Source organism: Cynocephalus volans, chromosome 13 (genome assembly GCF_027409185.1).
Source record: "Cynocephalus volans isolate mCynVol1 chromosome 13, mCynVol1.pri, whole genome shotgun sequence".
Classification (NCBI taxonomy): Eukaryota; Metazoa; Chordata; class Mammalia; order Dermoptera; family Cynocephalidae; genus Cynocephalus; species Cynocephalus volans.
The window spans coordinates 14,530,675-14,545,067 of NC_084472.1; positions in this window are offsets into that span (position 1 = coordinate 14,530,675).

Consider the following 14,393-nt stretch of genomic DNA (forward strand, 5'->3'; position numbering starts at 1 on the left):
GGGACCCCTGCTTTACAGCATTTTTTTTTTTTTTTTTTTTGCTTCCTATGTCTAAACACAGTGGGAGTTATTACCACACATAAAGGCATTCTTTAAGGCTCCTGGATATTTTCCTGTAGTTTCAAATAAAACATAGATGTTTCACCTGGGGTTCTGGGATGGTGAGCACTAGTCTCCCTGCACCTGTTCATTCTCCCATTGTTCTAGACCCAAGACCTGAGAGAACAGAAGGAAAGACAGCGCTCAGTGGGGAAAAAGGATCTGAAGGGGTTGGTGAACAGGGACTCTCTAAGACAGGAGAGGGCAGACCTTGGCTAGATCGAGAGCTGCCTGATACAATGTCCTGACAGTCCAGCCTTGATCGAGGAAGGGGAAGAAGTACAGGGTGGGGATGGACAATCGTAGTCAAAATCACACCTCACCTGCCCTGGAATTCTTCCTTGACCTGGCAGAACTTGTATGCAGAGAGTCCTATTTCTTTCTGAGGACAAATTCTCATCATTTTCATGGACAAAATTCAGGATAAAAGAATATTTTGTTCAATGGATATCTTAATTTCCAGTGACTGACTGACATGTCCTCTTTTAACTTTAATTAAAAAATAAACTGAATAAAATACTTGACTTTAACATATCATAGTGATTTGAAAGGACTTCTCAATTCCTGTACCAAAACCCACAAGACAGTAATTCAAAGGGCTATTAACATGGCACTCCCACCACCTCTTGTACACAGGGAAAGGCTAAATTAATAAAAATGGTAATTGTGCCACAAATCAATTATTATTTAAGGTTGCTCCTACTAAACTTGACCATAAAACTTTTCATATCCACTAAACCACAATCTTAACTGTGGTCTTTTGCAAAATAAGCCATCTCCTTTGTAAAAGTGCATGCAAGCACGCACGCATGCACACACACACGTGAGCGCGCACACCCACACACACGTACACACACACACACACACACCACACACACACACTCCTCTTCATGGGCTATTAACTGGGACCTGATCATCTCCCTCATTTTCTCAAATAGCATATATCATTCACACAGAGCCAGAGCATAATTTGAATGAAATCAAATGAGATTTTCCTCAGCTTCAAATGAATTAGAGCGGGAGATAATAATGCTTTCTATTTTTTCCTATCCAACAAGATCAGCTCTTAGTTCCAAAAAAAAGTCTCTCCAGTGTTTCAGATTTAAATACATTCTATTTAATGTGGTTTCTAAATTTTAGCTACTTCTATTTCTCAACTGTTTGGAAAGGGATACCAAGATTTTGTGATCTCCCAGTTGAAATGAAAGCAAGCCGACAAGCATTACAAGAACCAAAAGCTGGCTGGCCTGCTTAGAAGGATCTCCGAGCACCTCAGGTCTCCACGTTGGAATTGCATCTTTCAGCCAAACTAAGAAATTTAAAAATTAAAATTTCAAGCAAACAGAATGACTCTAATAAAACATCTAAGGAAAAACAAGGAGAGTGAATTCTTGGGTGCAAGTTCCAAGTAAACCATCCTTTACATTTAGATATAATTTTACACTGGACTGAAATAGTATTTTACTTGCTACTATCATCTGTTTTTACCAGCACTAAGAAAAATCAAATGCTTTTGGAAAGAATAAAGGAGAACATTCTAAATTAAGTCACAAATATTTTTCACACTTTCTACTTGAGTGTCTGTGAGCGTATTTCATTGTCTTCCATATCCTCTGTGAAGGTGCAACCAACTGTTTTATATCCTCTCAGGTGCTGCTGTATGGTTTAAAATTGCAGCTGCTGTTTTCTTAATTCAGTAGTGCTTCATTCTACGCCTCTTGGATTTCTCCATCTCACAGATTTTGCCCAGTTCCCCGACTCCTGTATTTTTCTTGCCCAAAGGTCCGTAACTATTGGCTCATTCTCACTGGGGAAGTTACCCATATTTTATCTGTAGTAATAAAATTATGGAAGGTTTGTTCATAGCCTAATATTTCTTTCCACTGCCAATTTGTCTAATAACAAAAAATGATATCACAGATACTTCTTAAGCAAATGGAAATGACCCTCCCCTAAAATCACAGGTTCAATGCTGTAGCCATGAGGGCAGAGAAATGGTAAAATTCTTAGAGCAACCTATTTTGCTAGAAGTTCTAGAAATATTTATTTTAAATAAAAATAATAGGACATTATGCAGAAGTTTTCAGCTGTAAGCCCACAGGAAAGATTCTGTTATCTCTTATCCTCTCTTGAATGCTTTCACAAGGGGTCTCTGATCCCAGTGTTTTGGTCAAAGCACATGTTGGCAGCCATCTGCACAGAACACCAAAGATGAACTTCAAGGGGAAGAAAGCCACATTTGGAAGATAATGCATGTACACACCGTAAATACTTCAGAGCAGATTGTATCTCCAAAGACTCTGAATAAGTTGTGAAACTCAGAAGCTATTCAAATAAGTAGTTTTGAGACCTTGACCTTTCCTTTTCTGTCTGCCATTTTACCTCTCTGAATCTTCTTATTTATTTTTCAAATAGAAGTAATAGTCTTTTCAGCCTACCAAGGGTTGGTGTTATTGATATACAGGTAAGATATGTATAAAATTACTTTGTTGGTGTTATAGATATTCAGACAAGATATGTATTAAATTACTTTGAATTACCTAAAACATGGCATGTATTCATTCCACACATATTTATTGAGCATGTACTTCCTTTCTGATACTGTATCAGAACCAGGATTATAACTGTGGGTATGACAGGCTTTGCCTCTGCTTTCATAGGTATAACATGAAAGTGTTGCCACTAATATTATTAGAACTATTACTTTAACATCTGCTACTTCCACTATTACCATAATATTGGTAGATGTTTAAAAGAAGTTGCTATTATTTGTGTAACCATCAACATCCTTTATAACATTATATTACTTGGGACATCTTCATAAATGTTAAATGGTTTCCAAAACATTTCCAAAATAGCTGTTGGTGATTTTGTAGACAATTCCATTAGTTAGTTTGAGTTTTTACTTTTAATTTGATTTACATTGTACATCTCAGCCTGACATAAGTCAGGACCATCAAGAACTAGACATGAAAAAAACAGAACAATCTTAAAGGACTCAGATACCAGGTCTCCATAAATGAATTCAGCCTCTATTTTTCATTTTCTTTTTATAAAAGTGTTTTATAAAGAAAAAAGTGAAGGACAGGAAATTATAGTTTACTTAAGCATCTACTGTATACCAGACATCTTACATACATCATCTCTTTTAGACACATTGCACTCCATGACACAGGGGTTACTATATCTGATTTGTAGATGAAGGGTGAGAGGTTCTGGGAGACTAAGTGATTCTCAGATTCATTCAGTTGCACTCTAAAGCCAGTGCTCTTTCTGCTATAACCAACAGATCTGTTCTATCAGTCTGTACAGCTACAACACAAGATTATTTAATGTGACTCAGTTGACATGCAATTGATCAATAGGGAATTGATGTCAGTTAAATTGATGTCATGTCGGTAAATAGGTGATTTTTCCAGTGTGATAATGTTTTGACAAGATCAGCAGCCAGCTGTCTCATTATTAAATCAAAGTCCTATCAATATATGGAGACCTTTAAGAAAAAGGCTGAAATTATGCAAAAATGCCTTCCACAAGAAGTGGCTGGTATATGGCTTCAAAACAGTGACATTTTCTAGTATGTCAGTTGTTCTGAGACTTTAGCTGCATCAGAAGCCCCTGGAAAACTTGTTAAAACACTGATTTCTAGGCTTCCCCTCTCTACCAACCCCACTCCCAGAGGGTTTCTCATTCAGTGGGTCTGGAGTATCATCTAAGGATTTGCATGTCTAGCAAACTTCTGCATGGAGCTGCTAATTGAGGACAACACTTTGAGAATCAGTGCACTATGTTAAGCTACCTGGGGAAGCTGCAAATGCAGAAAAGGTGTTACAAAGACATTTTCTCTTATTTCAGCAAGAAGTTACTAATGGAAATGGTGACCTCCAGATGTATTTTCTGTTGACGAAGCTGGTCTCTATCAGAAGCAAATGTCTTCAAGCACCTATATCCTGAGGAAGGAAACATGAGCCCAGCATACAAGGCTACAATGATCTTTGGACAGAATCTAGCTACAAATGTCAGTGGAAACTTAACTGTGCTAGTATTTTTAATTAGGATTGCTATTGTTTCTGTTACTTCTCTGGGTACAAAGATCTACAGGTTTTGAATGATCCACTTTAGCCCTACTTTTTCCATAAGTCCTGTAGTTTTTAGCATGTAATTTAGCAGAATGTAAGGTTTTTCAGGAACGCAAATATGGCTTTAGAGCAGAAATGCTACATAAAGAAATTCTTATCAAATCTAATGATAATATCCCAAAGAGTTGGAGACAGAGAAGAACTGGCAAATGTGTGTAGAGTGGATGAAATAGAAGTCACAAGGGCCTAATGGATACTCCTTGCAAAGCTATGTAAAACTTCCTCCCTGAATTTGTCAAAATATCATCTCCAGCAGCTGGGCCAGACCAGCCCTCAGTGCTAAAGTTCTTGGGATTAAAAAGTGTTTTACGTCGGGGCAGAATACCTTCAGGTATTTTGCTAATAAGATCAAGCCTTCCTTTCTTCTTAAATTAAACAAGCCTGCTGTCCTTGAGCATATTTTGAACATAGTTCACCTTACCAAATGCTTCCTTTTGGGGCTCTCTATTTTAATTCTGGTTGTTCTGATCAGCCCATGTTCTGTCCACAGGGGACACCTGTTCATTCCCCATGAAAACAAATCAGTTAGGCACACTCCCAGGAGGCTACGAGGAGGGAGGTGAGAATGTGCAGAGCTGGTGAAAAGTGAGGTGAGAGCTTGCAGAAGAGGGTACCTGAAACACCTGAGATCTGGGGTCATAAGCCTTGCCTTCCCTGTAGGAAGGAAGCCAAAAATGCAACCCCTAAGATTATGTGAGGGGGATGAAAGAGATGGTTGTGTTCCTAAACTGTATAGCATGAATACAAAGTGTTCAGTGTTCCCTAGCCATATAGCATTTGGGGAACAAGTTTATGGGAAATCATTTCTGGGGTGTCGTTAGCACTTCAGTAGGTTGCATTGGCACCTTACTTAGCTAGACAGAGAATTTATCCTTGGAGCACAACGTAAGAGAGTGCTAATGTTTTAATCCCATATAAGCTTCTAGTGGCTGATGTAGCTAAATCAGACAATGTGGAAATTGAGTGAAAACTTGCTGAAAATGTACTTCTCAAATGAGCTAAAGTGGGTGAATTAAAGGCAGAAATCTCCTGGTGAGCTGGTGTCTGCAAAGTTGTAAGGAGAACAGAATGTATAGTAAATAACAAAATCAGGATCTTAGATGCTGAAGCAAGGCTTTTTTTTTTTTCCTTTTTAACTAAAGGTCTTTATTAAGAAGATCACAGTCTTGTGCTGATGGGGAGGTTTTCACAGATTTGGAGACGAGGAGTAGATAGTGTTCTGGGTTAATTGAAGTGTTCACTTTAAGGAACTATTCCAATTCCTCTGGTGATGACAGCCAACAGTCCATTAGCTGGATGTAACTGTTTGACAGGTATCTGAATGAACAGCTTACTGTAAGAAACCCAAAGTTTCATGATAGTTATAAATTCAGTAAGTTCTCCATCTGCTAGTCTTAATCAAACTTCCCTGAATATAGGTATCTTTCAAGCATCTAGACTGTGAGACAATTCATCTACATACTAAACCTGTATGGTATGTAATTAAAATCTTTGTTTCTGAAAGAATTTTCTATCTTGATATGCATTGGAGTCTACTAAGAAAACCAGTTCCCCAGGTATATAGAAATAGTTCTTGAACATTAACATGCATTAGAATCACTGGATGGTTTATTAAAGCATAGATTGCTGGGCCCCACCCCCTGAGTTTCCAATTCAGCAGGCAGGGTTAAGGCCCTAACACATGCATTTCTAACAACTTGCCAGGTGGTGTTGAAGGTGCTGATTCTGGGACCATACTTTGAGAACCATAGAAAAGAGACTGGTGATGGGGTGGTAAAAGCCACCACCAGGAGCTGTGGGAGCTGGTAACCCTCTAATGATCTATCAGTGTAACCAAGTTTAAGCCACTTGGTCTCAGTGTGATTGACCTGATGGCTTCTTACAACTCCTGGTTTGAATTCTTGTGTGATATTACTGGTAAAATAGAGAATTCTCTCTAACAGTGCTGATTAATTGTACTTTATCAATTCTTCCTGAAACTCTTAACTCACAGTCAATGTTTTCCAACTGAATGCTTGGAAACAAGAAACCCAAGTTGTCACTATCAATCAATTATTTCATAATCAACAAACATTCAGCTTCCAAATCAATAGCCTGTGTCTTGGGAATGAGCTCCAATTACCCAGTTAGGGTTGACTCCTCAGCCATGCTCTGTCACTCAAACACTCCCAGATTCTCAGATGCCTACATAGTTTGTTTATGACCTGTTCATCTGATTTAGTTTAAGCTGCTTTGATTCGGGACTAATTGGCCTAGGGATTTTTAAGGGACTGGGAAGCTTCACTGATTATTTTCTTTTAGATTATGCCACATACATCAAAAGTCACCAAGCAATAATGTCTGATAAATCTCATTTGCCAGAGGAAAAGAAAACAGCAACATTTGGATCTTGAGTTTCAGGGCAGGAATGGAAAAGCCGCATGGAACTGGGTAGACTCTAGAAACTGTTATTTACTGTGTTGTTATATCAATCAATTAAATATTCTCTGTCTGAACTTTCCCACTGCTTCTAAAATTCAAGTCAAGTCCTCTTCCTGGTCACGCTAGGGTGCTATAAACATAGGTCAGTGACTGAGGTAAGGTATTTAGCTTTTGAAATGTTGTTTCATTGGGATTGTTAAGCATTGGTTCATGTAAACCTAAAGGAATAAACTGACAGAAAAATATAAAACAAAGAGTTTATTTGGGCCAAATTTTAGGATTGCAACCCAGAAAACATACACTCAAGTTGTCTTGAAGATGTGCTCAGCCTGGTGGGAGTTATAAACAGATTTTTAAAGGGAGAAGTAAGGGGAGGTTCCAAAATTGCTTGCAAAGAATTTACATTGGTTTACTAAAATAACGTGAGCTACCGATTGTCTATACATTGCTCTTTTCATCATAAATTCCAGGAAACTTACAGCAAAGAAAGGGCGAGGGTTGTATTGTACAACTTGTGATGGCATTTGCTTAGTTTATATCCTTTGGGGCAGCAACTACTTGGAAACCATTGCCAAAACACGCAATTTAGCAATTATTTCAGACATGGGCAACGGGGACAAGACTGAAGCCCCCTGCCCATGTCTCTCTGGGCCTGAGAAGTTTAGCAGATCTCACCTGGCTCAGGCTCTTCTGGGCCACTTTCTTTTCTCATTTGTGATGAAGGAACATAAAAACAGAATAATTTTCAAGTCATTCTCAGACCCCTTCTCCATCAGCACATTTAATATTTCTTATCATTAGCATGTATCTCTCTGAACATCCTACCTTGCCTCAGACCTTAATCCCCATGTATGGAAAATATAGGAAAATGGCCAGGGCCCCTCAGATATTCAGAATCTTGTTGAGCATTTGATGTAAATATGCACGTGCACCCAGGTGTTCCTTGGCTATTGTCTGATGTAATTGTGCATGGGCACCCAGGTGTTCCTGGGTTGTCTGACTCGCACCCTGATGTCCTAGTTATTAGACTTGAGTGTAAAGGATGGACAGCTCTGATCCACAGTGCCCCCCGCCCCCAGGATGCCCCTGGAGGGGCTACAGGACGGCTACTACCGCTGCTGGAAGCTGTTGCTACCAGTGCCCCCAGGACCCTCTGGGAGGCCACTGCTGCTGCTGCTAAAAGCTGCTGTAAGCTGCTGCTGAGGAAGCTGAGGACTGAGCGTGGGTTGTCTGCCAGTGGCTCCTGGGATCTTTCCCATTACCTAGCTTGTGGACCTGCATGTGAGGGGTCGGGTGACCCAGCCTGGCATGTGAGGGGGTCTGTGACCCAGTCTGTACAACGGGTTTGAAGGGTCTGTGAGCCCTAGCCCTAGCAATACAATTGGCTATGTCAGCGGGATTCCGACAATTGCTCTAGCAATATACCCCACAGCTAACAAATGGTCTTATCTGGAGAATTACAGACACAGGTTTCCATATATGAGCCATCTGGGCATCATTCTAGAAAGCCTGTTTGGTGCATCATTTTATCTTTTTCATTTCCAGCTAATCATGCTTAACAGGAGCATGGTGACCAGACTTTCTTTATGGATGCCAATGTTAGAGAAACGTTTGGAAGTGAGTACCTGGCCATTTCTGTGCTAACCCTTCCCTGTTTCTTCTTAGGGCATCATTTTCTGGAACAGACAAGTACTTCTAGGTTTAAAATCTGTTACAAAATCAAAATCTCTGGATTGAAAGTAAAAGAAGCCATTAAGTTTGCAGATAGACAAGGAAGATATTTTTCCTATCGCTGAACTACATTTCTAACCCTATATAAAAGCTCTCTCTTATTTCTGCAGAATTATTTTGTCTCACATTTAGAAAAGGACGTTCTAAATATTATGTGTTGCATTTAGAAGAAGATGACATGAGCAAAGTATAACAAACTAGAACACATTTATGAGGATTATCAAACCACAAGCTGAACACACTTTTCTCTTAAATTACCTTTCTACTAAGAAAAGAAACCATTAAGGCTAATATTAAGAATATAGATTTTCAATAAAATTGAAACAATTATCTCTCAATTAAAAACAATACATTCTATATAAAATGTGATTGCTTATAACAATAATACAAGGAAATTCTCTGTCACCTAAAGGTCTCAATATATTTTACAATTTTAATGGTTTCCTTAAGCATTATAAAACGTTGATTTCTGAGTGCTGTGATGACATTGCATAATTAGCCTTTTAAATATCATGTAATTCAGAAGAAAAGAAATAATATTAACGTCCATTGGAACAGTACTTTACAGGCTTTCGTAAACAGTTATATTGAGATATAATTCACATACCATACAATTCACTCAAAGTGTACACAGATATATGCAACTATGACCACACTTAATTTTAAAATATTTTGACCACTTCGGAAAGAAACTCTGTACCTTCTATCTATCACCCCTCTACCCACCTCCCAACCCCTCAGCCCAAATCAATCATCTGTCTCTATAGATTTCCCTGTTCTAGACTTTCATATGAATGGAATCATACAATATGTGGTCTGTTGTGACTGGCTTCTTTCACTTCGTGTGTTTTCAAGTTTCATCTATGTGATAGCATATGTCAGTATGAGTCCTTTTTATGGGCAAATAATATTCCATTTGATGGGTATACTACATTTTGTGTACCCATTTGTCTGTTGAACATTTGGATTGTTTCCAGCTTTTGGATATTATGCATAATGTTGCCATAAATATTCATATACAAGTTTTTTTGTGAACATATGTTTTATTTCTCCTGGGTATATGCCTAGGGATGGAAATCTAGGTCATATTGTAATTCTACAGTTAATTATTTGAGGAATTGCCAGATTGTTTTCCAAAATGGCTACACCATTTTGCATCCCTACTGGCACTGCCTGAGTGTTCTGATTTCTTCACATTCTCACCAAACTTGCTGTTATCTGACTTTTTTATTCTAGCCAGCTTAGTGTGTGTGAAATGGCATCTCATTATGGTTTTGATTTGTAGTTCCCTCCTTGGTAATGATATCAAAAGTTTTCATGTGCTTATTGCCCATTTGTATATCTTTCTTGGAGAAATATACATTCTGATCCTTTGCCCATTTTTAAATTGGGTTATTTGGGTTTTCAAGATGGCGGTGGCTGCGGCAGTTGGTGCGGAGTAGCTGAGGTGGAAAAGGCAGCCACTGGGCCCCAGGCAACCGGGAAACTTGTGGACCTTCCTCTTGCCATCTCTTAAGGGAGGACCGCTGCTGGTGGCCGGTCGTGGGGGTGGCGAGGACCGCTGCTGGTTGCCACTTTGCCCTCGGCAGGAGAGGCTGCCTCATTTACAGGCAACAGCTTTGAAGTGTGGAGCAGGAAAAGAACTGTTTCTTAGCTGCAAAAGCGAGTCTCAAAACAGGGAACACGGTGCCAGGGCTGCTGTGGATGCAGCCAGGATCCCGGAGGCCGGGGCCACACTGAAGGCGGCCAGCTGCCTTATTCAGGTTTCGAGGTTTCAGGCCGGCATTAAAGAAGATTCCTGGGAGCGCCCGAACCACGCTGCAACTGAACAGCCTGAGGTGGCAGCGGCCGAGAACGGGGAAAGCGGCAAACCAGAGGCAGAGAGTGAGCACCCGACCTGGCACAACCCTGTGAGTGACCCCTGGACCAGCCCAGTTTGGGGGGCTTTCTGGAGCCTGCGGGCCAGCCTCCCCTCCCACTCCCTCCGCGGTTCTCTGGTGGGTTGGTGGCGTGGGGCGACCCCGGCCAGTGTTGGGAGGGCAAGGAAGTACGGGCGGGCCGACTGTCACTCCACCACAGCCTGGACTCCGGCCCCAGTAAACTTCCTGTTACTGGGAGGCAGATACCATGTCTGCAGCCACCAGTTCGGAAAAAAGCCTAACCAATTTCTGGCTGGGAATAGTGTGGTAGGAGAGTTCCCAGGTCCGCTTGAACCTGCCAGAGAGCTGGCTGCAGGCGGGCGCTAGACTCGGTTTATACCAGGGGGATACAAAGGTGAACAAGTCCTGAGACAGATCTACACAGTGCTACAAAGGCACCCAGAGCGACCGGTGGTCTGTGCCTAGCAGAAACCTGGTAGACTTCCTGGGCGAGGCAGTACCGAGCAGGGTCTGGAAGGCCCAGCTGATAGACGAGGGTTGCAGAAGACATGCCCCAGCCCAGCACAGTGCGCACAGAGTGGGCAGACGTGCGGCCAGGGAGGCGGAGACTCGACAGAAACCACACACCCTGTGGGGTCACCACTGCACGATCCAACAGCCTGGGCCAGGGCACATGGAACAGGGAGAAGTCCTGCACAGGAAGTGAAAGCTCAACAGCGATCACACACCCTGTGGTACGTGATCCACCAGCCCAGCAGAGTCCAAGCTGACCAGAAAGGTGGATCCCCGGAGAAGCCCAAGACCCGAGGCAACCACACACACAAGGCACTAGAGGCCAACTGAGCAGCCACGGAGGGAGCCATACGAAATTGGCAACCACAGCAACATCCTAGTTAGTCATTAGTCTCAAACCAGTGGACTGTGAAACCCCCTGCCACAATGAATAAACATCAAAAAAAGATACCAGAAATACAAAAAATCAAGAAAGTACACCACCAAAAGTTAATAAATCTCAAACTCTAGATCCTATAGAACAAGAAGCCCTTGAAATGACTGACAAGGAATTTCGAGTGATAATTCTAAGGAAACTGAATGAGATACAAGAAAACACAGCTAGACATCATGACGAAATGAGGAAAAGTATACAGGATCTGAAAGAGGAAATGTACAAAGAAATCAATGTCCTGAAAAAAAATGTAGCAGAACTTGCTGAACTGAAGAAGTTATTCAGCGAAATAAAAAACACAACGGAGAGTTTAACCAGCAGGCTTGTCGAAGTTGAAGAGAGAACCTCTGAACTTGAAGATGGGCTGTTTGAAATAACACAAGCAGATAAAAAGAAAGAAAAAAGAATCAAGGACATTGAAGAAAATCTGAGAGAGATATCAGACAACCTTAAGCGCTCAAATATCCGAGTCATGGGTATTCCAGAAGGGGAGGAAAATGGAGATTCCATTGAAAACATATTCAACAAAATAGTGGCAGAAAACTTCCCAGGTATAGGAAAAGTCACAGATCTTCAGATCCAGGAAGCTCAACGATCTCCAAACGTATTCAACCCAAAAAGGCCTTCTCCAAGACATGTCATAGTCAAACTGGCAAAACTCAGAGACAAAGAGAGAATCTTAAAAGCTGCAAGAGAGAAGCGTCAAATCACCTATAAGGGAGCCCCAATCAGGCTAACATCAGACTTTTCATCACAAACCCTAAAAGCTAGAAAGGAATGGGATGATATTTTCAAAATACTAAAAGACAAAGATTGCCAGCCAAGAATACTCTACCCTGCAAGGCTATCCTTCCGAAATGAAGGGCAAATAGTATATTTCTCAGACAAACAGAAACTGCGGGAGTTCACTACCACACGACCACCCTTACAAGAAATCCTCAAGGGAGTACTGGGTTTGGGTCCTGAAAAATAACTACCACTGCCATAAAAACCCAAGAAAAATCAATACCCACTAGTATAATAAAAATGGCATTCATGAAGAGAAAACAAGCTAACAAAAACACTATCTACAACCTAAGGAACCAACAAACACAGAAACCAAACAGTAAATCAGAAAGCAAGGAACAAAAGACACCTAAGACAACCAAACAACCAATAAAATGCTAGGAATAAATCAACACCTTTCAATAACAACTCTTAATGTAAAAGGCTTAAATTCCCCAATCAAAAGACACAGACTGGCTGACTGGATCAAAAAGGAGGACCAAACTATATGCTGCCTACAAGAGACCCACCTCACCCATAAAGATTCACACAGACTAAGAGTGAAAGGATGGAAAAAGATTTACCATGCAAACAGAAAAGAAAAACGAGCTGGAGTAGCTATTCTTATATCTGACAAAATAGACTTTAAACTAAAAACCATAAAAAGAGACAATGAGGGACACTACTTAATGATAAAAGGACTGATCCATCAAGAAGACATAACAATCATAAATATGTACGCACCCAATGTTGGAGCAGCCAGATTTATAAAACAAACTCTATTAGACCTAAAGAAGGAAATAGACACTAATACCATAATAGCAGGGGACCTGAACACCCCACTGTCAATATTAGACAGCTCATCTAGGCAAAGAATCAGTAGAGAAACACAAGATCTAAACAAGACTCTAGACCAATTGGAATTGGCAGATATCTACAGAACATTCCACCCAACAACCTCAGGATATTCATTCTTCTCATCAGCACATGGATCATTCTCCAGGATAGATCACATATTAGGTCACAAATCAAGTCTCAATAAATTCAAAAAAATTGGAATTATCCCATGTATCTTCTCAGACCACAATGGATTAAAACTAGAAATTACTAACAAATGAAACTCTGGAAACTATACAAACACATGGAAATTAAACAGCATTCTACTTAATGACATATGGGTCGAAGAAGAAATCAAGCAGGAAATCAAAAAATTTATTGAAACGAATGAAAAGAATGATACATCATACCAAAACCTGTGGGATACTGCAAAAGCAGTATTGAGGGGGAAATTTATTGCATTAAACGCTCACTTCAGAAGAATGGAAAGATGGCAAGTGAACAACCTAACACTTCACCTTAAAGAACTAGAAAAACAAGAATAATCCAAACCTAAAGTTAGCAGATGGAAAGAAATCATTAAGATCAGAGCAGAACTGAATGAAATTGAAAAGCAAAAAACAATTCAAAAGATCAATGAATCAAAAAGTTGGTTTTTTGAAGAGATAAATAAAATTGACAAACCATTAGCAAGGTTAACAAAAAAAAGAAGAGAGAAGACTCAAATAAAAAAAATTAGAAATGAAAAAGGCGATATTACAACTGATTCATCTGAAATACAAGGAATCATTCGAGACTACTATAAACAACTATACGCCAACAAATTTGAAAATCTGGAGGAAATGGATAAATTTCTGGACACACACAAGCTCCCAAAACTGAACCATGAAGACGTAGAAAATTTGAACAGACCAATAACAATAAAGGAGATTGAAGCTGTTATCAGAAGGCTCCCAACAAAGAAAAGCCCAGGACCAGATGGATTCACAGCAGAATTTTACCAAACATTCAAAGAGGAATTGACACCAATTCTTTACAAACTATTCCAAAAGATTGAAACGGACGCAAATCTCCCAAACTCATTCTATGAAGCAAACATCATCCTGATACCAAAACCAGGTAAAGATACAACAAAAAAAGAAAACTACAGGCCGATATCCTTGATGAATATAGATGCAAAAATCCTCACTAAATTACTAGCAAACAGAATACAGCAACACATACGAAAAATTATTCATCACGATCAAGTGGGATTCATCCCAGAGATGCAAGGTTGGTTCAACATACGCAAATCAATAAATGTGATACACCATATTAATAAAGTTAAACACAAGGACCATATGATGCTGAAAAAGCATTTGATAAAATTCAGCACTCATTCGTGACAAAGACCCTCTATAAGTTAGGTATAGAGGGAAAGTATCTCAACATAATTAAAGCCATATATGCCAAACCCACTGCCAATATCATCCTGAATGGGGAAAAGCTGAAAGCTTTTCCTTTAAGAACAGGAACTAGACAAGGATGCCCACTCTCACCACTCCTATTCAATATAGTGTTGGAAGTACTAGCCAG